At 39.4% G+C, this 24,199-nt stretch overlaps 1 long non-coding RNA gene across 6 annotated transcripts in view; it reads left to right on the forward strand.

Moving 5' to 3' along the window:
* The window catches only part of LOC147831513 (uncharacterized), a 267,831-nt gene that overhangs the window by 6,084 nt on the left and 237,548 nt on the right, over positions 1-24,199 (forward strand). For 4 of the 6 annotated variants that reach the window (XR_015521745.1, XR_015521741.1, XR_015521746.1 and 1 more), the window contains exon 1: positions 19,541-19,853. The exons of the other annotated variants lie outside the window; for them this stretch is intronic. This is a non-coding gene — a long non-coding RNA (uncharacterized LOC147831513). Of the gene's footprint in view, positions 1-19,540; positions 19,854-24,199 lie in introns of those variants that run through there. 6 annotated transcript variants of the gene reach the window in all.

Consider the following 24,199-nt stretch of genomic DNA (forward strand, 5'->3'; position numbering starts at 1 on the left):
TAAATATTGATGTAGCATAATGTTATCTTCAGAAAACTTCCTGACCCCAGAGTTCTACATGCCCTATATACAGATTAATGACAGTTTAAAGCAACGTGTTTGCTTCTTTTGTACTTATTTGTTTTATTAAAACATAAAATCGCTGTCCATTTCAGATAATCCTTGTTTCCTTTCTTCCATGTGTTAAAAATAATGACAACATTTCTATCGCAAAAATGTAAGGCTCTACCATCTTCCTTTCTGCCTGTTCCTGTATTCTTTCAATGCGTGTGGGATTCAACGTGACTTCGATTATTTTAATTCAGCAATTTATTTTAAAAAGCAAATTAACCAAAGTAACTGGCATTACATTTTAAAAAAGTAACTCAAGTATTATTACTTGTTTTTTAAAAGTAATGCATTTCTTTACTTGTTACCTAAAGTAATATTATTACGAAACATGCGTTACTTGTAATGCGTTACCCCCAGCACCGGTTCTCATTTAGTTTCCAAAATAGCCACATTGGGATGTTAGGTCCAGGGCAACATTCTGTGTTTGTACTGCATACTTGCTTCTTTACCGTTTATAAAGTACTGTATGTTTTAGAACTATGTGTGTTTCATTGCATTTACAATTCAGACAAACTACATTCATGTTGCTTTTCCCCAGCATTTACGACTATGGTAACTTTTCCCACACAGCCCCACAAGGTAGTTAAGTGTCTGCTGGTATTCAGATTTCAATCAACTTGCAAACTGTCCAGCAGCAGACGCATTCAGTGCAATGTAAATGGTGTCACCCTCAAGCAGCGCACAGAGAAGGGTGTGTTTAAATTCAGGGCCAGACTGGGCATCCACTTTATTGCAGCTGTCGGAAGGTTTTGTGTGTGTGTGTTCCAAGGGTCAGTGCTGTGCCCATCTCTGAGAGGGGTTTGGCGTGGACACGCACATTTCTGGTTTGAGGGCAGGCAGAAAAACGCTCTCTGGCGGATTAGGTAACCTCTACACTAATTAATTCTGCGAAGGGCCTTTCAGAGCGCCGCATGCAGCTCTCAGAGTGAGAGAGAGAGAGAGGAATAGAGCGAGCGAGGGAGGCAGGCTGAAAGGATTGCATTATTCCGCGCTGCGAAAGGAAATCAGAGAGCGCCGGTCTCTCGGGGCCTCGGCGGCGCGCTCTAATAGCTCAGCGCGATCTCTGCTAGGATATTGCTGCCCTCGAGTGTGTGTGCGTGCCGGCGAGTGGGGGCTGGTGAGCGTGCATGACGATATTTTTAGGGAATACACAAAGGATACGCATATGAGGATAAGAGAATACGCAAAGAATGAGATACGGTTGACATTTTCAGATGTGTTTGGTCGTGTGAGTAGTGCTGGGAATCGGAATTGGAGAAAATATAGTGGAACCGAATGATTTTCATGACATTCGGTTCTGTTAAAGGCTCTTGAACGCCTACATTTTTCCCAGCGGTTATCCACAATATTTGAGCTCTCGGTCTGAATTTAATGTGATAAGAGAAAGACAATAAATAGAAAACACACCTTTTTATTGCATTAGCACTACTGCACGACTAGTGTTGTCTGATTCAAGTACAATCTACCGAATCAGTTCTTTGTGGTGAGTTAGGCTGAAAGACTCATTACTCATAACTAAAAAGATGTTATGTGTGCTTAAAGATTGCTCTCTTTGTGCTACTTCTTTATTAATAAAAAGAATGGCTAAAATGTTGACTGTCTGGTGATTGGCCAGATAAACAGTAACCCCGCCTTATTCGCATCATTGGATGATCTGAAGTTGTTTCTGGTTGATCACTAGGCATGGGACGATGGCCATTTTTAAGGTATACCGTAGTTTGATCAAGTCAAGGTTTTAAAATCGGCAATTTTCTGTTGTACCGTTTCTACGGTATATGTACGATTTTTTTTATTCATGTTTCTTTTTTTTTTTTTTTTTTAGCACAACAGTATTTCTAGCAGAAAAGATATCCAATGATGAAGTTTTAAATTGTAAACAAATCTTGTGCTTTGGGAGCTAATGAAGACAGCAGAAGTCAATGCTTCATTTGAACTATTCGGCCTGACATGTTTACTGTTCCAAAATATTTTAAATGTTTCTCAAAATAAAAAAATATTGGCTGTGTCCAAAATCCCCTACTACTCGGTACGTACTGCGTTTGAGTTTGAATGTACTTCTTGACTGATAGAAAAGTGTGTTCTATTGACCTTATTCTAAAATGCGAAAGTGCGTCTGTTTTCGCAATTATTGAACTTCCGTTTCAGTCGACTATGGGAGAAATGACTAGGAATAATAAACGGCAAAAAACGGTCAAACTACTTGCTCTATAAACAAATGTTTGCATAACTATACAGACCAAGTAGAATAATTTAACGGGGAAATATCAGTTTGCAACATCAAACAGTGAAACAAGCAGTTTTTAATGTCTAAAAATGAATGGAAGTGAATGAGACCGGAAGTCTCGTGCCAAAAAAATTCAAATGGCTGCGCCCGCTCGTCCGCGGAGAATAAGGTGAATACAGTTTGAATGTGAGTAGAATAATTGGAGCTTTGATGTACTACTGATGCCATTTTGTCTTCATCACATGACATACCCACTTCGCTCTCGATTATGAATTGTCTCGCGGTGCATAATGCCGTCATCCGGGTATTTCTCGCATACTGTTTTTCGAATTCTGTAAATTCGGACATACTACTTGACTCGCAAACTGTTTCTAGCATACCATATAGTTAGAAGTTTGCGATTTCAGATGCAGCTATTGTATTCAAGATGAAAAAAAAAAGTTATTTTTGAGCAGTAATCACAATACTGTGAAAATGTTATATTTTAACGCAATCTCACGGCAATTCGTAACCTCTTGATTTAGTGGCTAATTCGTGTGAATTTGAACAATCTAATTCGTACAGTTTAGTACGATTTGCTCATCACCCAATAACGGTTGGGTTTTGGGCTGAGGTTGGGTGCCACGCCTCCTCTTTAAAATCATACATTTTTGTACGATGATGAATTTGCCATTAAACTGACAAAACGTGAAATACTTACATTTATAACACTTACATTTTCTTAGGAGATCAGGCTGGATATTTTTATCCGAGGTTATTATGCCATTAGAAATGATACCAACCCATGCCTATTGGTCAGTTGATTATAAGGATCATGAGTTTTGTGCTTTCAGTTAATCGTCATTTTTTTTTTTTTTTTTTTACGATTAAATTTTTGTTCATTTGTACTGTGAAATGTGATTTTTAAAATTTAAGTGCTCCTGTGATGTAATGCAGTCGTGTAATGGCTATTAATAAATTCTGACAGGCCTAATGGGGAAGTCACTTACCGTTTTTATCAGACATTTTTAAATTTCACCATATGACCTTTTTATTCTTATTTAATGTATTAATGTAACTTGATTAAATGATTAGCAGTGTAAGTATGTATAATAGCTAAAAATGACATACAAAAAAAATAAAAAAAAATAGTTCTAATGGTAACATAGTCAAAGGGTAAATAAATAAATACATTTGGCATGTCACACACTGTAGGAGGACATTGTTGTAACTGTATGTCAGCTACCCCGATACACCAACAAACAAACGTAGCCCTAGAGCATGGCATGCGCGAGCACTGTCAGAAGCTGATCCTTTAGCTCTGTTTGTATCTCATTCATTTACACACACACACTCGCAGATCGTGTAGGAGTTGCGCTCTCCAGTAGGTAACTGTGATCCTGCCATCTGTCCGTGCAGTCAGACGCTGGCAGCGGCCGTAGCTTGAAGGCGTGAGCGGTGGCGAGCTGGAACAAGGACGCGGGCACACATCCAAAGAGAGACAGACAGAGAGAACACACGCTATTCGGGTCTCAGGTTGCAGGAAACTCTCTGCATGCTGCGACGCCTCCAGCTGCAGTTATAAATCAAGTCTAGCGCACATACACTCGCGCACGCACTCGGCGAGATCCACCTGTACGTCATTATAGATCCTAATTTTTCTGAAACACACATGCACTATTGCGTCTTGATCAAGACATTCACTGTGATAACTGTGCTGAAATGACCTTCTAATTAGAGGTTGTGTGAAATTGCTTGACTAATGTGGCTTTATAGCACGTGTTGACGCCAGAAGTATGAGTGGGGCACTTTTAAATATTTTAAATGGCCAGAAACGTTTAATTGGGCCATAACAAGAACGCTTTTACATTAAAAGTATGTTCCAGTTTTGAATTGGAAAAAGACCTTTTCTTTTATTCAAAAGAATGTTTGATTGGATGAAAGTCAGCATAGTGCAGGATGGAGCTGCACAAATTTGGCTAAAATGAGAATCACGATTTATTTTTCTATTATTATTTTTTTTTGCCTAAAATAAATATCACAATTTTCTCACGATTTTGTAGATATAAATGAAAAGTTAGTATGTGGACTATTATTATTGTTATTCTCAAACATGTGGTAAAACGGCAATAGGCTTTGTGTAGCGGTACCGTTGTTTAAAATGCTAAATTTTGTATAGACTTGGAATGGTGGACTTAAACAGACTTTAGATTTGTCCTGGTCATTAATTCTGATGATAATTCTGATGTTAAATTATTGTGTTTGAGACATGCTTGCAATCTGTCATTTTCTGCTTAATCTGTCACTGACGTGATTTTCGAGAATGCAGAGGACTGGGTGGGTATTTTTGCATTTCGCCGGGTTTTGGATACTTTTTAAACTGGAATCAGTCAGCTACATCTGGCAACACTTTCTGTGCTTTCGGTTTTATTTTCACTGCTAAGAGCGGTTAACTTCCCGCGCGGCTCCCAAACGATCTGAACTGAATGTTATTTGCAACTCTAATAGCTGTTATTCACAGCTTATGCAGGTTCTGTTCACTAAAGTAGAATTCAGAGGCGCGCGGGCACCCGCAGTCGCTGTGGTAACAGCTGACGATCAACTCGCGTCACATGTGATTTTACAGTTGCAAATCATGCGGACATGAAGTGACATTTTTGGGGTAAATTAATATATTATATCTTGTACAGCATGTGACTCTTTCAACACCATTTGGAGGCGTCCACATTGCTGAACGACGCATGCAAAACAATGTGAAGACTTGTGCGGCCATCATTGCTTCTATCCTGAACTTGAGAATATGATTGACAGAATCGTAGAAATGCTGGATTAAGATCGTCTAGCTTGTTGAATCGAGATCACGATATTTTTACAATTAATTGTGCAGCTCTAGTGCAGGATGATGTCATCAATACTGTGGAGAGGTAAGCATGATCGAATACCCAATAAAGGGGGAGAGCATGCTCAGAGCCCGGCGGCTAATCAGCAGGCCAATCCGAAATAATAAGCAACACCTGTTTATTCTAGTGATTGGACCGGAGAGACACCCGTCTTAAGGAGAACGGGAGGAACAGTCGGGAGAGAGAGCTGAACGACGACCACATAGTGGGAGCTGTCCTTTGCAGTTGTGACTGAAAATAAAAATATCTGTTACTTACCTCAACGCCGACCCTGTCTTCTTCTTCCCACACAAAGAACCTTTGTTACAAATACATTTGCAATATTTTCTAAAAATAAGATTACATTTTGAAATGTGCATTTAAAAAAAAAAAGTTTTGTTAATGTTTAGGAGTGAACTAGTATAAAGATTGGGCCTAAGGCTAAAAGGCATGGACTGTGAGCCAAAAACATTTTTATTTTAAATGACTAGAATAAAATTATTCACAAGAGCATGTAACAAAGTATTTAAAACCTTTTCAAAATTTAAGATAGATCTTTTGTGTTTCCAGAATGTGTCTGTAAAGTTTCAGCTCAAAACATCCATCAGATTATTGATTATACCTTTCAGAATATTGGAATGTTCTGCTCTGAACATTATGTAGCTGTTTTGGTTGCCTGTGCCTTTAATGCTAGTTCTCCCCGACCACTGTTCCCTCGCACCTGTCAGAGTGTGCCTCAATCTCTTGGCTGCGTCAGATTAACAGCACAGTGACAGACATGAAGTCTGAAATGCTACAGTAAGAACTTTACCAATGATTATTTGATGTATTTGTTGTGGAGTTAATTCAAGCCTTTCTGCAATGATGAGTCACACACAATGTTGTTACAAAGTTTACAAACACACACACACACACACACACACACACACACACACACACACAGCACATGCGATTGCACTGTTTTTGCATGGCAAATGTGACTGGAAACTCGTTAATATCCACTGCTGTATGGATATTCGTTTTGTTAATATACAAAATAAACCTGATTTACTGGCCACAAACCGGGATTGAAGCATCTCCTTTTATAATTTTACTGACATGGTGCTGTGGTGATAAAGACGGTACAATCGCTGTAATTTAAAACAAACACGCACTGTTTTAAAAACTTTTTAAACTTAAACTCATTCTTGATCACATTTGATGATGGTTGATGATCACAGAGAGCTTTAATAGATCTTTTAATCCCAGTTGCTTTGGGTTCTACAGAGACATGGTAATACGCAGTCAATTCAATGGGCAGGGAAACAGCACTTCTATGTCACGTTGTGGTGGGCCTCAAAATGGGAGAGATTTGGATCCTATTTTAACGTCAGGAAATTTAAATAAAGAGACTTATGGTCTTCATATCACGGCAATATAACTGTGGACACACTATACCTACACAGTTCTACATATCTAAAACAGCTCCAAAAGATGATTTTCATAATTAGTGGATTTTCATCATTTAATTTAGGAGAACATTTTTATTGGATGAAAGCTGGTGTAGCACAAGATAATGTCATCAGTACCTCAGGAGTAAATTTAAAAGAAGTGAATGTGTATCTTCTGATGTTTATAAAAACACTAGCCTGAAGTTTGGCCGTAATGCTATAAGACGTACTTTGTCATAATAAATAACAAGAATTATTAAATTGTTCACATGAACGTATTACAAGAATGCTTTTGTAGTTGATTCTTGAGTCATTATTGGCTTTGAAGCATAAAACCTGTGTGTTTGCATGAAACAGTCAGATGTTCTTTGGACTGCACCGTCCAAGCACATTTAGCTATCGACAAATCTGAGCACACACTCCAATTTCATGCTCTTGCGCACACACACGCGTCTAATTACCCCACTGGAATGTTACCCGACCTTTCTGGGCTGCGTCGGTTTAAAAAGATTTGTGTCGTCCCCACTTTCATCCCATGAGGAAAAGAGAATTTCGTTTCCGTTTTTTGCCCATGCAGTTTTATTTCTCACTCCCCGAGCGGCTTGTGTGTGCACGGCGGCGTTTACGACTAGTATGTGTGTGAATGTGCGTCAGGGGCAGCAACCTTGAGACCGCGTCTATAAACACGGTCATGTGGGCCGCCTGAAGAAGCCACTGGCGCAATCTCGACTGCTCTCAGATGAATACACGCCAGAAAAAAAGGAGGAGGGAGGGAGGGGGTGTAGCAGATGTGTATTCCATCGTCCTCTCGCTATCACAACAACCTCTCATCTCTCCGGCCTTGCTCGCCTTGTATTGGCATGTAAGAGTATAAAGGGAATTTCAAACTTAGTTGCTGCATTCAAACCATGCTTCTCTGCAACAGTTCAAGCTCAACATCCAACTTAAAGCTATTCAGAATGTTATTATGTATTCAGTGGTGTTCGCTACTAGCTAGAACTACTATTATTATTCCTACTTGAGTGTGATAGATTACCAGCACACCTCCCAGTGCATTCAAGACTGTTCACCCTCTGGACAAGAATTGGTGAATGAAGAAATTCCACGGACGCTAAAGGAGAAACCTGATATAGAGAGCAAAATATCACACACTTAGAAGTGAGCTCTTTTGACTTGGATGAGTAAGAAACCATCTAGCAATCTATTCAGAGCTGGAAATGATTCAAAATACGCTGAAAAACATGCAGATGCATGACTTAAATTTTGCGTAAATCACAAATTCCTCAGACTTTTATTTCAGTTTGTTGATGTACAACTGAATCGGACTACTGAGTAGGGACAGGGTTTTCTTTTATTGCTCAACATTCCCTTTATAGCAAACTAATGGTTAGAGGGGTGTGGTTACGGATAATGTAGCTGAAGTCGTCAAACTGATGTCAACAGAGGACCGTCACTTAACTTGGAAGCAAATGGTCAAACTTTGTTTTAAGATTACCAAAAACAAACTTCATTTTCAGTTGATTAACTTGCACGGGTTAATGGTTCAAATTAAGAACGATAATTTGAGCTATAAAAATAATCATTGTACAATTTTTTTTTTGACTTAAACTTTATTGTGTTTTTAATAAACATGGTTATCAACAGTGGTAATAAACAGAATTTCTCAACATTGACTTGGTTCAATGTGTATAGCATAGTTGATAACAATATGAAACAAAAAAAAATTCTAATTGTATATGTACACAAACAAACACATATTTATGAATATATACATGTATGCATACAGAAACCTGTAAAAAATATGAGGAAAGAAAAAAAACTATTTACAGAATGTCAGAGAAGTATATAAATGAATAAAATGTCTACTAAGATTATTGTAAAACATTAAACAGAAAAAAAGATAGTTTGTTGTAACCTTTATCCTGAGACATTTTAATTGTTTCTCCTATGTTGTTGAATTAAATCACTTAAGTTTTAATAATGGAGATCAAATTGTTATGTATTTGATTCCAATGAAGGATTGTTGAAATCTTTGCTTTGTTAATTAAGGCAGTGGACTGTTCTAGTCGAACAATGTCTACAAATCATTGTACATTTTGATTTCACGTGGACTTTAAAGGGGTGGTCCAGAGTGTATTTTAAAGGCTTGGTTGTGATGCAATGTGTGCTCATGCTTCATTTGTAGAATCTCTACTTGGATTATATACAGCTACTACGCTAACATAAAACGACTGTCATATTTTCTTGTTGCTCTGAAAGGCCTGCTCTCACGAGGCTCTGATTGGTCAGCTAACATAATGTGCTGGGATTCGCAGATCAGCTCCCCGTCACCAGGAAATGTGTCACATGCCTTTAAGCATGCACTTTTGCACTATGTAAACACTGTCAGTCAGAGTAGCTGTTAGCCATGTCAGTTTGTGCCTGAATCAGACACAAAATGTACATCCTCGCTACAAATAATAGAAATAAGAGATCAATTTTAACAAAATAAAACTACTTGCAGGTTGTGACTCACAATCCACAGCTTTATTGGTTGGAGGAGTTTTAACCAAATCCAGCACTGAACTGACAGAGATTCTGGAAGCTTTCCTTTGTCAAATCCTAGCTATATATTTTATTACAACTCTCTGGAATAAATAAAAAAATTAAATGCTAAGCTCTTCTCTCTTTGTGTACAGAATACAGAAACAGACCAAGTTCTGTGGAAATAGCAGCACTTGAGCGGCATTTTAGCTTTCTCTGCTACATTACACCGCTACAGCACCTCTGGCCATGCCCCTTTAGTGCACGAGGTGTATGTGTGTGATGAATGCACGTAGCCTGAAACATTTGTGATCTCACCAACCTGTATGATTTTTGTTGTAGTCTCAAAAATTTCACTCGCTGTAGGCTTTGCTAAATAAACTCTGTAGGCCAGAGTCATGGTGGCTAGACTTACGGTGGCTTGCCAGATTGACCGTCTGGCCACTGAGATATGTCCCGTTGCTCCCTTAGTCCGCCCCTGCCTCTTGTCAAGGTAACATTGGAGCACATTGGCCCAATTAAGCATGTTCAATTGAAACTGGCAGTCAGCTAAAGAGAACGCTCTGATTGGTTATTTAGCAATGAATCAGAGCACGAGACATAGCAAGTAAACCATTCAAGCCAATTGTTAACTCGAAGTGGCTGGCTGTAATCTCTCAAATATTTGCAAATAATATGGGTTATTAGATTATCAGACATATATGCAGGAGCAAATCCTTCTGTGGTGATGGAGAATTTACCATTCTGAACAAAAAAAAAACGGATACCAGGAAAACCGATCTGGAAAGACGGATACTCCTGTGCGGGTTCAGAATGCACAAGTAGCACACTCTTGAATCAGTCGGCTTTCATCTGTTTGGTGTGTTCATGTGCAGCTTATTGGTCCATACCAATCTCGAGGCAACAACACAGTTGGGTTTCATTGGAGCTAGGGGTTTGTTATTGGCTTGGTATGTACCTGCCCAAATATGTGAATGGATCAAGGGAATTTTTCGGATTCTCAAGACCCTCCATGGTGGACCAACCATCCACAACTAGGAATCACCTTACAATGACCCAGAAACCTATTCAGAACATCCTAAAAGGCCCAGGTATACACCTAATTTCTGTATTCCGCTCCACCTGATGCACAGCTGTGCCTGGAGCTTTCAAAGTATACTCTACTGCGAATGAGCTTGGATGACCAACACATGCTTAGTACCAATGAATGAACTCAATCTTGCACCTGTGCTGTATGTGAAACATATGTGTGGGCAGGAAAAAACAGGCTGTACTGATGATGGAGAAGTACATCCCAAAGACAGTTAGGGAATCAGGGTGGCTGCAGTATACTTTGAACTTAAAAGCACACCCTTAAATCTAAGATATTTGGAAACCCTAAAATGACAGAACATCCCAACCTGACATTATTGTACTGATAAATACTAAACTAGTGATCCATTGATATTTTTGGCCAACACCGATACCACTTTTAAAAATATATGTTTTGGCTGATTCTGAAACCAATATTGGTCAATTGCATATAGCTTGATTTTTAGTTTCTAATCAAATTATTATTAATTAATTTTACTGAACATTGATTGAATCCATTTTACATTCAACTGCCCGACAGACACAAGTTAAGATAAAAAAATTGCAATATGACAATGATTTTTGCTGTTCAGTATTTTCATTCATATTAATCATCAACATTAACTTTTATTTGACATAATAGAACATGTACATGTAAGCAGGAAAAAAATCGTGCGCATTCCGATTGACTCAAATCCGATTCAGGCCTTGTTCATATGTGGAAATTTATCCGATTTGAATCGCATCCGTGTCTTCGTATCTGCTGTGTAAGCAGGTAGATCAGATTTTCACCTGTCAATGCGAGTCGCGCATCATAAAACCATAGCGAATGAAGTAAACTCTGACACTTTCATTTCAGTCCCAAACCTTAAATCTCATATACTAGAATAAAAAAAGCTTTTATATTGTCATATAGCACAGGTATTTAAGCATGTTAATAAGAGCGAGAAAGAGAGAGAGAGAGGGAGCGCAATGTCCACCACATCAACAATATAAACTCAAACTGTTGCATACATCACGTGCAAAAATCACGACATGGAAATGACATTAAGATTTCTACTGGTTTTTAAAAAAAAAAAAAAAAAAGCCTAGATTAAAACAAAATGGCCACATGAGAACTTTTCTGTCATAAAATATAGTAAAACAACTTTTCAAAAATAATAACAAATGTATAATAAAATAATAATAATGTCTTTGTTGTAATAATTTTAAAAAGCAACCATGTGGACAGATTAAATACAGGAATGGAGAAAAGAGCGCTCTATCATCTGTCAGTCAGTGCCCACTCTTTTTATTTATTTATTTATTTATTTATTCTTTTTTCTTCTCCCCTGGTCATTACGCTTTTTGCAGTGTCTAGTTTAAATGCAAACAATCGAATACGAGTCACATATAAAAGATGATGTAAGCGGGTCGTCAAAATAATCTGTCTCAAAATCGGAATTAACTATCAAGAAATGCAGCCCAAGTCAATTTAATTGATGCAAGTTCAGATGACTTGAAACGTTTGTTTAATTCAATGAAAAAATGAAGTCGGCAAAATGTTTTTTTTATATATATTTTTTACAGTGTATCTTATTACTAACATACCGATAGCTTTAAATCAATCTAATATCGGTAGCAGATACATTAGTGCGTCTCTACTACTGTAGAAGCACTACTCCATTTCTTTATCAACTGAGATACAATGGTAACATCAAAGCCAGAAAGTTGTACTGGATTAAGTCACAGCAGAACCTTTTCAGTTTCCCCAAAGAAGATTTTCTAGGTCTTTTGAAAACCATGTTTGATCGAGTGCTTTTAAGAGCCCAGAGGCCAAAATAATGATCCGAACAACTTTTCTGTAGCCTGTACAGCATAAAATCTCAAGTGCTGCAAAGCACCATTTAAGTACCTTTTATTTTTAAGAGCACTGGACCGGTTTATCATGCTTATTAGGCATTGCTGCGCTTGTAAACATTCTGAACACTATCGTGTCCGTAACCCTAATCCCAGCTCTATCCCAACAGCCCCGGGGCTGCTATCCATGAGAAAAGATGAATAGAAGCTCTCTTTGTTTAAATGCTGAACGCAGGCTGACACTTTGACCTGTCAGGGGCTCCGGGTTCCAGAAAGCCTCATCGTGTTTAGCTCACTGCGGGGTGTTCACTTACTCCAAGGAGGGATTTAAAACTTGAATGACATTTGAAATAACACTTTTCCTTACATTTTAAACTCTCTTTTTGGGGCCAGATCCTTTGTTCTATGCTCTTTATCTGCACCATCAGCCTTCGAGGGCCATTTCTGGAGGGATGTTTCCACTACCTCCAGTGCTTTACGTCGGATTACAGGCGGACCTGATGTATTATCGTTTGAAGCTTCAAAAAACACAGAACCTGGGGCGTTTGCGGGGCATCCAGAGCTTCAAAACACGTGGCCGATGTTAAAGGTCCAGCTGTTAGAAAGATTCCCTCAATTCATAAACCATTTTTCTGCTTTCCTGCGTCTCTCTCTCTCTCTGCTCTCCCAGGAGACTATTTTTCTTGGTCTTGCCCGAGTAGCACAGCCTGACCGGGGCCCCGTGCACACACACATTCATCACTCCTCCCCTACCCCATCGTGCAAACACGCCGTTTTGCGGCTGCAGAGTCAACAGCACATGGTGTCTCCCTGCTGTGCGGATCCCTCAATGCGGAGTCCAGGTTTTTGACGAGGGATGGTTACCAAGCAGGAAGTGTGGATTCAGACTTTGTGTGAGTTAGAGCTCTGCAGATGCGCAGCCAATGTTTAGTGCCTATGCATCTAGGTTGCTCGTTGTTGCGTTCTGTAATGCGCCTGACACTGTTCATAATGTAATGGAAGCGTGCAATCAGATTGTTGCAATAATGCGAACTGCAGATGTGCAGCTAATGAGTGGTGTTAAACAATGGTCTGCTTGCTTTGAATGAATCAATACTCATTTAATGCATAAAGTATTTACTCGTATTGTGTATAAGTGCATGAAAAAACATTTGTATTCGGAAATGCGCCCAATAGAGTTTATAATGTAATGGAAGCTTGCATCATATTCTTACAATAACTCTAGGGACTTTTTCAAAGAAAGTAGGTCTACATGATTATTAAGGCTGTAAGATGGTAAGATGCATCTGAATCCAATGGCCATGCTGTTTTTGTACTTAAGTACAAAAGTTGACACACTTTAAGGGTGCTTTCACACCTGCCTTATTTAGTTCATTTGAATCGCACTGGAGTTAGTTTTCCCTTTTGGTGCGGTTCGTTTGGGCAGGTGAGAATGCAGCAATCGTACTCTAGTACGCACCAAAAGCAGACCAAATAACTGTACCGAGACCTGCTTGAAGAGGTGGTCTTGGTACGCTTTCAAACGAACCCTGGAGTGGTTTGTTTGTGGTGAGAATATGATTCGTACTAAAACAGGTCCAACCGCAAAAAGTACTGCGACTTTTGGACTAATCCAGCTGCCGTAGGCCGATGCGCTGTGCATTATGGGATATGGAGGAAAAATATTTGTTGACAGCGCTTTACCAACAGATAGAGAGTAGGGAAAACATTACCTGATGGATCGTTGGTAATATTTCCGCAAGATGACAATGTTGCAGTTTAGCTAAATGAATTCACACCTCCTCCTGAAGTGACGAGCGATGCATTAAACACTGTTTTTCAGCCGCAGCCGTGCTTCAATCTCGAAATGTATAGTTTGTCTAAAGCAGGCATACAATCAGTCATCGCTGTCGTCCCCTTCAGAGTAAAAACGGCATCTTGTATCTGCCGGTTTTGTTTACTTGCAGGAGTTCATTGGCTTTTTCTGACCAATCCATAAGCAGTTTAGGAAATATGTTCAACAACATCTGGCCAATAAGAGATGTGGATTTTGTCAGATGACTGCATTTTGGTTTGTTTCAAATGGTTCGGACCAAAGCCAGCAGTGTGGTGTGAAAACGACCCAATGACAGCAGAAAATGCAACAATGTATCATTTATTGCCCTTGGTCTGGACCAAATGAAGCGAACTACAGGTAACTACAGCGAACTAAAGCACCCTAAGTGTGGGATTAGGACATTTTAAGGCAGCATAGATGTTCTTTTGCTTTTGAGACAGTTGAGCTTCAAGATTTTTTTTTAAACTAAAATTTTTAGTATCAGTATTATTCCTTTTTAGGATATGGTTTGAGCCTCTGCTGGGTCAGTTGGCATTTCTTTGTAGAGTTAGCATGTTCTCTCTGTGTTGGCATGGGTTTCCTCTGGTTTTCCCCACAGTCCAAAGACATGCCGTATAGGTGAATTGAATAAGCTAAATTGGGGGTAATGTCTGTGTGTGAATAAGAGTGTAAGGGTCTTTCTCTGTGTTGGGTTGCGACTGGAAGGCATCCGCTGGGTAAAACATGTGCTGGATAAAATGGCGGTTCATTCCACTGTGGCGACCCCTGATTAATAAAAGGACTAAGCCGAAAGAAAATAAATAAATGAATGAGTAAGCTAGCGTGCCTCGAACGGTGACAAAATTCACATCTAGAGGATAGAAAACTTGTATGTAAAGCTTGTAGATTGTCACTTCTGCCCCAAATGGACCAACGGTTTTTATTACATCACCTCACACTATTGTTTCTCATCACATCATAACCAATCAAATACTCTCTAGTATTGGACATGCCCCTTCGAGAAACTTCTCATTTGTGTTTTATTTGATGCACATGAGCTCAACCACTCAGTGGCAGAGCTGTGCTAAAACAAAACACTATTGGCTGTTTTCAGAAAGGGGAGGAGCTGCTCTGTTCCACCCTCTCATCATATTTCGGTTGATTACATCAAACATCGAATAAAACTGCATATTTTCAAGAACTTCAGGGGACCTTCAAGAGCAACCTCTATGTTTAAGTTTATGGATTCTTGTCTCAATTCCACATGCATTTCCTAAAAATGTTGCTGTTCAATTGGGAAGTGATAAATCAAACCTTCTAAGGCACAGGTGTCAAACTCAGTTCCAAAAGGGCCGCAGCTCTGCACAGTTTAGTTCCAACCCTAATTAAACACACCTGATCAAACTAACTGAGTCCTTCAGGCTTGTTTGAAACCTACAGGTAAGTGTGTTGGAGCAGGGTTTAAACTAAACTGTGCAGCGCTGCGGCCCTTCAGGAATTGAGTTTGACACCCCTGTTCTAAGGACTTGTATCCTGAACATTTAACACCACAATCATTATCTCATGTGGATTAGCAATCAAGACAAATATAAGGTACTTGTCAGACTGAAGCAAAATGGCTGAACATAAACTAAATTGCGTAAATAACTTGCCCAATACATGGATGATTTTTGTGCATGTCAGTAAATCACTGACATATTCTTTAAGTATCCCTAATTCTCCCCAGTCTTTGAAAACATATATCCTACATTACCTCTTTTATTAATTATTGTTCACTCATACAAGATGTTTAATCCCATATATAATTTTTAAAAAGAGTAATAAAATATACAATGAAGTCAAAATGTTTAATTTTTATTACACTACACTTTAGTAAAGTTAAAGGTTTATTTTGCCAATTGTCCTGCAAGTGACCTCATAACTCCCTTCTTACGATACACATAGGGCCTTAATGATTACCCCAGAGCACTCGGGACATGTACAATGATTTTGAAGTGCTACTAAAGATATGATGCTATTGGGAAACAGACTGTAACATTAAGGTCTTTAATGATCTACTTCGATCTTTCTTCTTTTGTGAACGGCAGCTCTAAAAGTGTAGACGTGAGGAATTTATCGCCCCCTTCAGTCGAGGTTGGCTGCTGCCAGGTAAATGCAGTGTGCACGTGTTCCAACTAGGCATGGGATGATAATAGTTTTCAAGGTATACCACGGTTTGAAAAAGGCAAGGTTTTAAAATCATTTAAAACCTTTTAACAGCCATGTCACCCTGCAGCCCAAGACCGGTTACTCACTGAAGCTAAGCAGGGCTGAGCCTGGTCAGTACCTGGATGGGAGACCACTAGGGAACACTAGGTTGCTGTTGGAAGTGTTGTTAGAGAGGCCAGCAGGGGGCGCTCAACCTGTGGTCTGTGTGAGTCCTAATGCCCCAGTAAAAGTGAAGGGGACCTACACTGTCAGTGGGCGCCGTCTTTCGGATGAGACGTTAAACCGAGGTCCTGACTCTCTGTGGTCATTAAAAATCCCATGACACTTCACGTGAAAGAGCAGGGGTGTAACCCCGGTGTCCTGGCCAAAGTCCCTTTATCGGCCCTTACGATCATGGCCTCCCAATCATCCCTTTCCACCGATCACTGTCTCTCCTCTCCATCAATAGCTGGTGTGTGGTGAGCGCACTGGCGCCGTTGACCTGTGGCTGCCGTCGCATCATCCAAGTGGATGCTGCACACTGGTGGTGGTGTGGAGAGACCCCCCCTCATGATTGTGAAGTGCTTTGGGTGTATGGCCATACACAATAAATACACATTACATTAAAATTTTCAATAATACCGTTCCTAAGGTATATGTAGGATTTTTTTTTATTTTATTTACTTTGTTTCGTGTTTTAGGACAACAGTATCTCTAGCAGAAATATCTCTGATAGACATATAAAAAGAATTTTTTTTAGAGCAGTGTTCACAGTACCGTGAAAACCGTGATATTTTTATCTAAGGTTATACCGTCTGAATCTTATACTGGCCCATGTCTAGTTCCAACTATATTTGTAATGTTACTGACTAGTAAAGTAAGCACACGCTGTGCAAAATGCAGTGCAGTAGACTGATAATGATCTATCAGATGGGAAAATCAACTCAATGCAAAATTACTCCAACAATTTTTATTTTATTTATTTATTTTTTATTTTTTTGCAGTTTTGTGGACAGGAAGCGAAGTTGGGGTGAGTGAGTTGGGGGATTGGGACAGGTCTGCGAGTCTGTAATTGAACTTGAGATGTGCCAGCCACAAGGCTCTCAGCACTGACATGTCTAAAACATTTTTTTTGCGTAAAAAGAAAAGCAATATAGGCGGCAAAATAAAATAAATCAATTAAAGCAGGTTTTTGCATTTGGATATGTATGCAAGATATGTACAGCTGGAATGTAATGTTTACTAGTTAATGTCCCAACTTTGATCCATAAATATGTGAATATACATCAAGTACTGATGGGCTCAGATTGCAGAAGTGTTTGTTAATGGCGTGTCATTATAACCTGTCACCACAATATTTCACAGCGAAGCCAGTGTTGTGTATCCAGCGACACCTGGTTCATAACCAGGCCCATTAATTGTTAATTGCCTTGACACTGTGTGCACACAACTGGTACCAGAGCTTTTTCCCAACCATTTCAAGCTCCCTGACGCCTCTTGCCCACAGCATGTTTGCGTTACAGGCTACTTGAGCGGCGAGAGCAAAGAGAAGAAGAAAAGTGCTCAAGGGGGATGAAGAGGAGGAGGTGGGGTGGACCGCGTGCTTGGCAGTAAATTCGAGCACTGACACGAATTTCGCGAGGGGCCGGTCCCTCTGGAAACTCCCCTGTGACGGCATTAGAGGCCTCTCTGTGTTATTGCATGACACGCACACACACACACACACAAGCAGGCATACATCGCCTGCGCCTCCTGCTCCTTTCTCGGCCAACTCTATAAACAATAAGAGTCCACTTGACTGGAGCTCAGAAGCCGTGGTCATTTTGTGGATAACTTTTATTGTTATATATATATTATAATTCAACAACTATAATTCTGTAATTATATTCTAATTCATCATTAGTTTTTTTCCTAATTAAACCCAATTTAATAAAATAATATTTTGGCCCATATAATATACTCACTGGCCACTTTATTAGGTACACCACTGGGTTGGAACCCCTTTTTGCCTTCAGAACTGCCTCAGCTCTTCATGGCATAGATTCAACAAGGTGCTGGAAATATTTCTTAGAGATTTTGGTCCATATTGACATGATGGCATTAAACGGTTCCTGCAGATTTGTCTGCTGCACATCCATGATGCGAATCTCCCATTCCACCATGTCCCAAAGCTTCTCTATTGGATTGAGTCTGATGGCTGTGGAGGCCATTTGAGTACAGTTAAATACTCATTGTCATGTTCAAGAAACCAGTCTGAGATGATTCACACTTTGACATGGCGTGTTTTCCTGCTGGAAGTTGCCATCAGAAAATGGGTACACTGTGGTCATAAAGGGATGAACATGGTCAGCAACAACACTCGGGTAGGCTGTGGCGTTGACACTATGCTCAATTGGTACTAATGGGCCCAAAGCATGCCAAGAAAATATCCACCACACCATTACACCACCGCCACCAGCCTGAACTATTGATGCAAGGCAGGATGAATCCATGCTTTCATGTTGTTTATGTCAAATTCTGACCCTACCATCTGAATGTTGCAGCAGAAATCGAGACTCGTCAGACCAGGCAACATTTTCCAATCTTCTATTGTCCAATTTTGTTGAGCCTGTGCGTATTGCATCCTCAGTTTTCTGTTCTTAGCTGACAGGAGTGACACCCGGTGTGGTCTTCTGCTGCTGTAGCCCATCCCCCTCAAGGTTGGACATGCTTTGTGTTCAGAGATGCTCTTTTGCATACCTCAGTTATAATAAGTGGTTAATTGAGTTACTGTCTGGCCATTCTCCTCTGGCATCAACAAGGCATTTGCGCCCACAGAACTGCCGCTCACTGGATATTTTCTCTTTTTTTTTTTTTTTTTTTTTTTTGGACCATTCTTTGTAAACCCTAGAGATAGTTGTGCATCAAAATCCCAGAAGATTAGCAGATTCTGAAATACTGAGACCAGTCTGTCTGGCACCAACAACCATGCCACATTCAAAGTCACTTAAATCACCTTTCTTCGCCATTCTGATGCTCTGTTTGAACTGCAGCAGATGGTCTTGACCATGTCTACATGCTTAAAATGCATTGAGTTGCTGGCATGTGATTGGCTGATTAGACATTTGCGTTAACAAGCAGTTGGACAGGTGTACCTAATAAACTGGCTGGTGAGTGTATGCTTCTGGAGCACCATAAATAGCATAATGTTTCACAATATTTCTGTTTTTGTTCATGTAACACATTCTTTGACTTCTTTCAGAAAGACTTTTGAATTTAAATGTGCATGAACGTCTAATTCTACTATTCTTTTAAAATGGTGGAATATACATACCATGAAGTTGTGAAAACCATAAATGTCATGTTCTAGATCACTGTATGCTAGGGAAAACATGGCCACTGTCTAAAACATGGTAAACCCTATGGTACCTGTTGAAAAACAATGCATTCACGTGGCATTAGCAGATTAGCTCAAAACTCCCGTACTTTTCCATACTAAAAATAAACGGAGTTTCGGGAACGCGCTCCGTTTTGATTGTGGAGCGTGCACGTGAGCTGATTGCAGATCGTCGCTCTGGCTGCTGTCGGGTTTAACGAGCGCAGCGTGTCGTTAAAGCGCCGGTTTACGAGGCTCCTTTATCGTCCCACTCACACGCATATACGCGAGCGGCACACAGACTGCAGAGCCCCTAAAGACTCAGATTTAATGCTTCCTGCCCGGGCTGATCTCACTCCCACCGCCAGCTGCTGCTTTCAATTTCCCTCGCTCTCTCTTCTCTCTCTGCCGCGCTTTAACTCGCCGCTGCCTTTGGCGACCAAATGTTTTCAAACCTGAGGTGAGTATGCCACACACACACACACACACACACACACACACACACACACACACACTTGTATTTATACTTGAGATTTAGACGAATCAAATAGCACAAAAGTGGTAAGGTCTTAAAATTAGGAAAAAGTTACAAATGTTTTTAAAGATTTCTTATTCACCCTTTCAATCATTTTCAAGCTAAATCAAAGAAATTGAGTTGGCTCTAATAGCCTAATGGTAACAGAGTTAACAGATCTGAGTTTAATTCTCGAGGTTCTATGTCGATCCCTTCTCACATTTTACGATCCATAATCTCCCTTGTTCTATAACTTCAAAAGTGAAAACCTTCTAAAAAAATCAGAAATGAAATTTACTTCATGTTAATGTCTGGACATTTGAGAAATTGTGGCGATTTTTTTTGTTTTTCTGTACAGACCTGATATTTTGTACTTAGGATAGGCTTTGTGAATTTTTGTTTTTGTCAATTTTCAATTCTAACTAATAAACTGCCTTTAAATAGCATTCAAAATCCAAATCTATTTCATCGGATGTTTATGGCCTTGAGATAATTATTGTGTGATGATGCCAGCTGTATGCATAGCTTATCAGTAATCTACGATTTTGTATAGTAAACAAATACTGCTCATGAAAATACTTCATACATATGTTTTCGCTCCAAACAAGCTTCATAACATTTGAAATAAAATAAGTCCTTTTAGTGAAATTATTCAGTAGTCGTTAATCCCTGAAAGTAGTTAAATCTGTTTATTTTGCAACGTTATTTGGAGTTTCCGCACAAGATTGCCCTCTGGACTTCGGTGGACATTTACTTCTGATAACACAACCCCGCTTTCCTGACCAGATGTGCATGACAATCACTGCTTTGCTCATTGTGATTGATGAAGATGAACGTGGTATCTTTCTATGGTGTTATTCATGCCTGGCCTGGTGGATAAATGCGCAGAATGTCTATATATACTAGAGGTTGAACCAACTAGTCTACTAATCGCGTTAACTAGTCACGCTGCGCAGATCAAATGGTTTGACCTGAACTACATGGCAGCTTCACACATGAAGGATTATTGAAAGTCTTTTAAAGTCTTTTTTTTTTTTGTACTTTTTAAAATGCTATTTTTCTTATGTCAGCTTTAAAAATTCTCGTTAACTTTAACAGAAGCCAGTTAGGTCGCTCCATGCAAATACACTAGAGCAGATGCTAGCCGGTCACAATTACCAAATCCTGGAAAAGTAATGTGATTGGCTGCTGCCCTCTGCAAATAGACCATGAGGCGCAGCGTGGAAAGTGCAGCCACGGAAGTGTGTCTAACTTTATAGCATGTTTAAATATCATCCCTGGTGAAAATGTGCAATGAAGACACATCCGATAACCAAGATGAGCCAGTGCCCGACCTGTGTAGTTTTCTAGTGCACACCAGCATAGCGGTAAAATATGCGTCTGAGCAAGTCACTGACAGTGTAATAATGCTTAAGAATATAGTCTTTGTCTTGTGTATTATGTTGTTATGAATAACTTCACATGAATCTGTGTGCTGACGACGTATGCTTGAAAATATCTGTTATTGCTACATTCTTTCTAGATGATCAATGTGTTGACTAGAGGTGTGAACCTACACTGGTCTCACGGTTCGGTTATGATTATCATGCCATCAATTCGGTTCAATTTGATTTTATGGTGCATTGATGATGCTTTCCATACAGTTTTATATTTTTTTCACAGCAACAATTCTTGTATTAAAATTTATATATTATTTATAATACAATTTTGTCCTTTTTATACAGTCAGATATATAAACTGTACCTTTTAAAAACTCAAGTAGATGCACCGAACAACATGAACATTTGTAGCAAATAAACAAGCATAAGTTGCTCGCTCGCTTTCTGAGCCTTGTCTAGCGAGTTCTTCCGTACACCCCTAAGAACAGAAAGAACTGCGATTGGCTCTAACACGCTAGTGCTGTTTACTAATGAGTGACACTGATAAACGACATCAGCGATCACAGCTGATTCACAATAGACGCTGATGATAAAACTCGCACTGCAGACAGGTGTTTGTGTCTGTATTCAGAAGTATTGCTGTAACGGCAGAGAGGAAAAGTCATGCCAGCAGGTCAAAAAGACTACAGTGAGAGAGAGAAATGGAGTTTACTTTCAATTTCTTAATCGCAGTGAAATAGGGGCTTCTGCTGTAGGTGTCAGTAGAAGACTGTCCAAAAAACATACACTCAGTGAAATTGTGCAGTTTCTGTATTTTAAGTAGTTGAAGCATTGTAAATACTCTGGTTCGCCTCCCTCACCATAGTTAGCTTTGGCGTCATAGCACATATAAATGACGTCAGTACATAATAAACGGTTACGATTATAACTGAACCGTGACCGAATTGTCCACATCTGTATCGCAGTGCACCAAAAAAAAAAAAACTATTCATTTTGACTCCCCTATTGTTGACTATTTATTCAGCAGTAAAATTAGCCGGGTGTTAATGTTGCATTAGTAACAAAGTGAAAGTGTTGGCAGTGCATTTGTTTTGCAGTAAAATCAGTCATTGGTAATGTTGCATTGTTTTTTGCAACGTGTTATGAGCTGTCAAACAGGATGTGAATAGTTTTCCTGCAAATAAATCGTAAATTGTGGCATGCATGAAACATTTGCAATTTGTGTATCTTTTTTTTTTTTTTTGGATTTCACCAGCGACTAGTCGATGCGGACTCAACTTTGATTACACAAGTCGACTTCCAAAAATCTACAGTCGTTTAACCCCTAATATATACAGAATAAATGATAAATATTAATACATAATGTACACAAGTTATATTTTAATATGGTAATGCAAATAAATGATATAAAAAAAAGTTAAATGCCTTTTTTTTTTTTTCCTTTCAGGAACATCCACAAAATGAGCTTTTCGCATTTAGCTACATTTCTGGTGATATTTCTCAACATTTATAGAAATAATAATTTATATAGCTCTCTGTCTACCAAACACACACACACAGAGCGCTCGCGGTAATCCGTTTGTCACGGTGAGCGTGCTTCCTGAGAGCTGAGAAATTATTCCTCTCCTTCTCCCTGCGCGATGCTCCACGCACGACAGTGTGTGTGTTTTAATGTCTGTGTGTGTGTGTGTGTGTGTGTGTGTGTGTGAGGGGGAACAGACAGGCAAGCAGCTGCAAATGTTAAATTGTATCCAATTACTGCCCGCACGGCGATACGAGGGGAATAATTCTTTCCGTATGACAGCGCGATTCGATTATTCCGCACACGAGAGACGCTCCTTATAACTGCGTGAAAAACGTCCTCTGCACGCTCACGCTGAAACACACAAGCAGCCCGTCTGTGTATGTATGTTTGTGTGTAATGATGCGTGCCGTGTACTAGTGTTACACTGTTGATTGACAGGGAGGAAGAACTCATTATGGTCCGTTGCTTTGAAACACAACGGCCTGCGTCAGACGTGTCTCTAAAGGTCGCTGGCCTCTGACCTCCACCTATTTCAACACAATTAGTCCTTCCAACAACTGTGTAAGTTTTCGAAACGCCTCTGGCTTGAGGAATTTTATGATGACGCCTCTCAGGTATCATCACAACGGCTTTGCAAACGCCTCATTTAAGGACATCACTGATGTTATGAAGGTTTGAAGGGCGGGAGGTTTTTTGGTGAATGATGGCTTTTAATTTCGGCTTGTTCGCAGAAAAAAACATTTGACTTGGGTTAACTTGTGTAAACCAGTTTTAGAATGTTTGGCATTTTGAGCAGCTCGAACATTCTGCTAAACATCTCTTTTTGTGTTCTACAGTAGAAAGAAGGGTTTTTAAATAGGTTTGAATCCATATGAGTTTCAGTCATTTTTTTTTTCTTTTTTGGATTAACAGGTCCTTCAAAATATGTGTTTTTAGTTCGCATGTATTTTAAAGAAATAAAGATTACGTTGGTAAGTAAAATTTCAGTTTGGCACTGACCAAAATGCTAAACAAAACCAAAAACGCATTATAAAACAGTAAAATAACACTAAGTAATAATAAAAATAATGGTTTAACAACAACACTGCAAAAGCTCGATCTTCTTTCAGTTTAAGTTGTGACCGAGGAATTTGTCGCAACTTTTTGTCAACCTAACGGACTGTAGAGTTGAATGTAAGTTAATCAGTTCAGAAATATAGGAAGGTGCTTGCCCTTTCAGTGCTTTTAAAAACAAGTAAAACCTTGAACTGAATTCTAAAATTAACAGGAAGCCAATGAAGGGATGCTAAAACTGGTGACATGAGCATGTTTTTTGGGCCCTGTTAAAAGTCTAGCTGCAACCGTGCCAATGAAGATTGAGGGAGACCAATATACAAGGAATACAATAG

This window comes from Danio rerio, chromosome 22 (assembly GCF_052040795.2).
Source record: "Danio rerio strain M-AB ecotype USA chromosome 22, GRCz13ab, whole genome shotgun sequence".
Taxonomy (NCBI): Eukaryota; Metazoa; Chordata; class Actinopteri; order Cypriniformes; family Danionidae; genus Danio; species Danio rerio.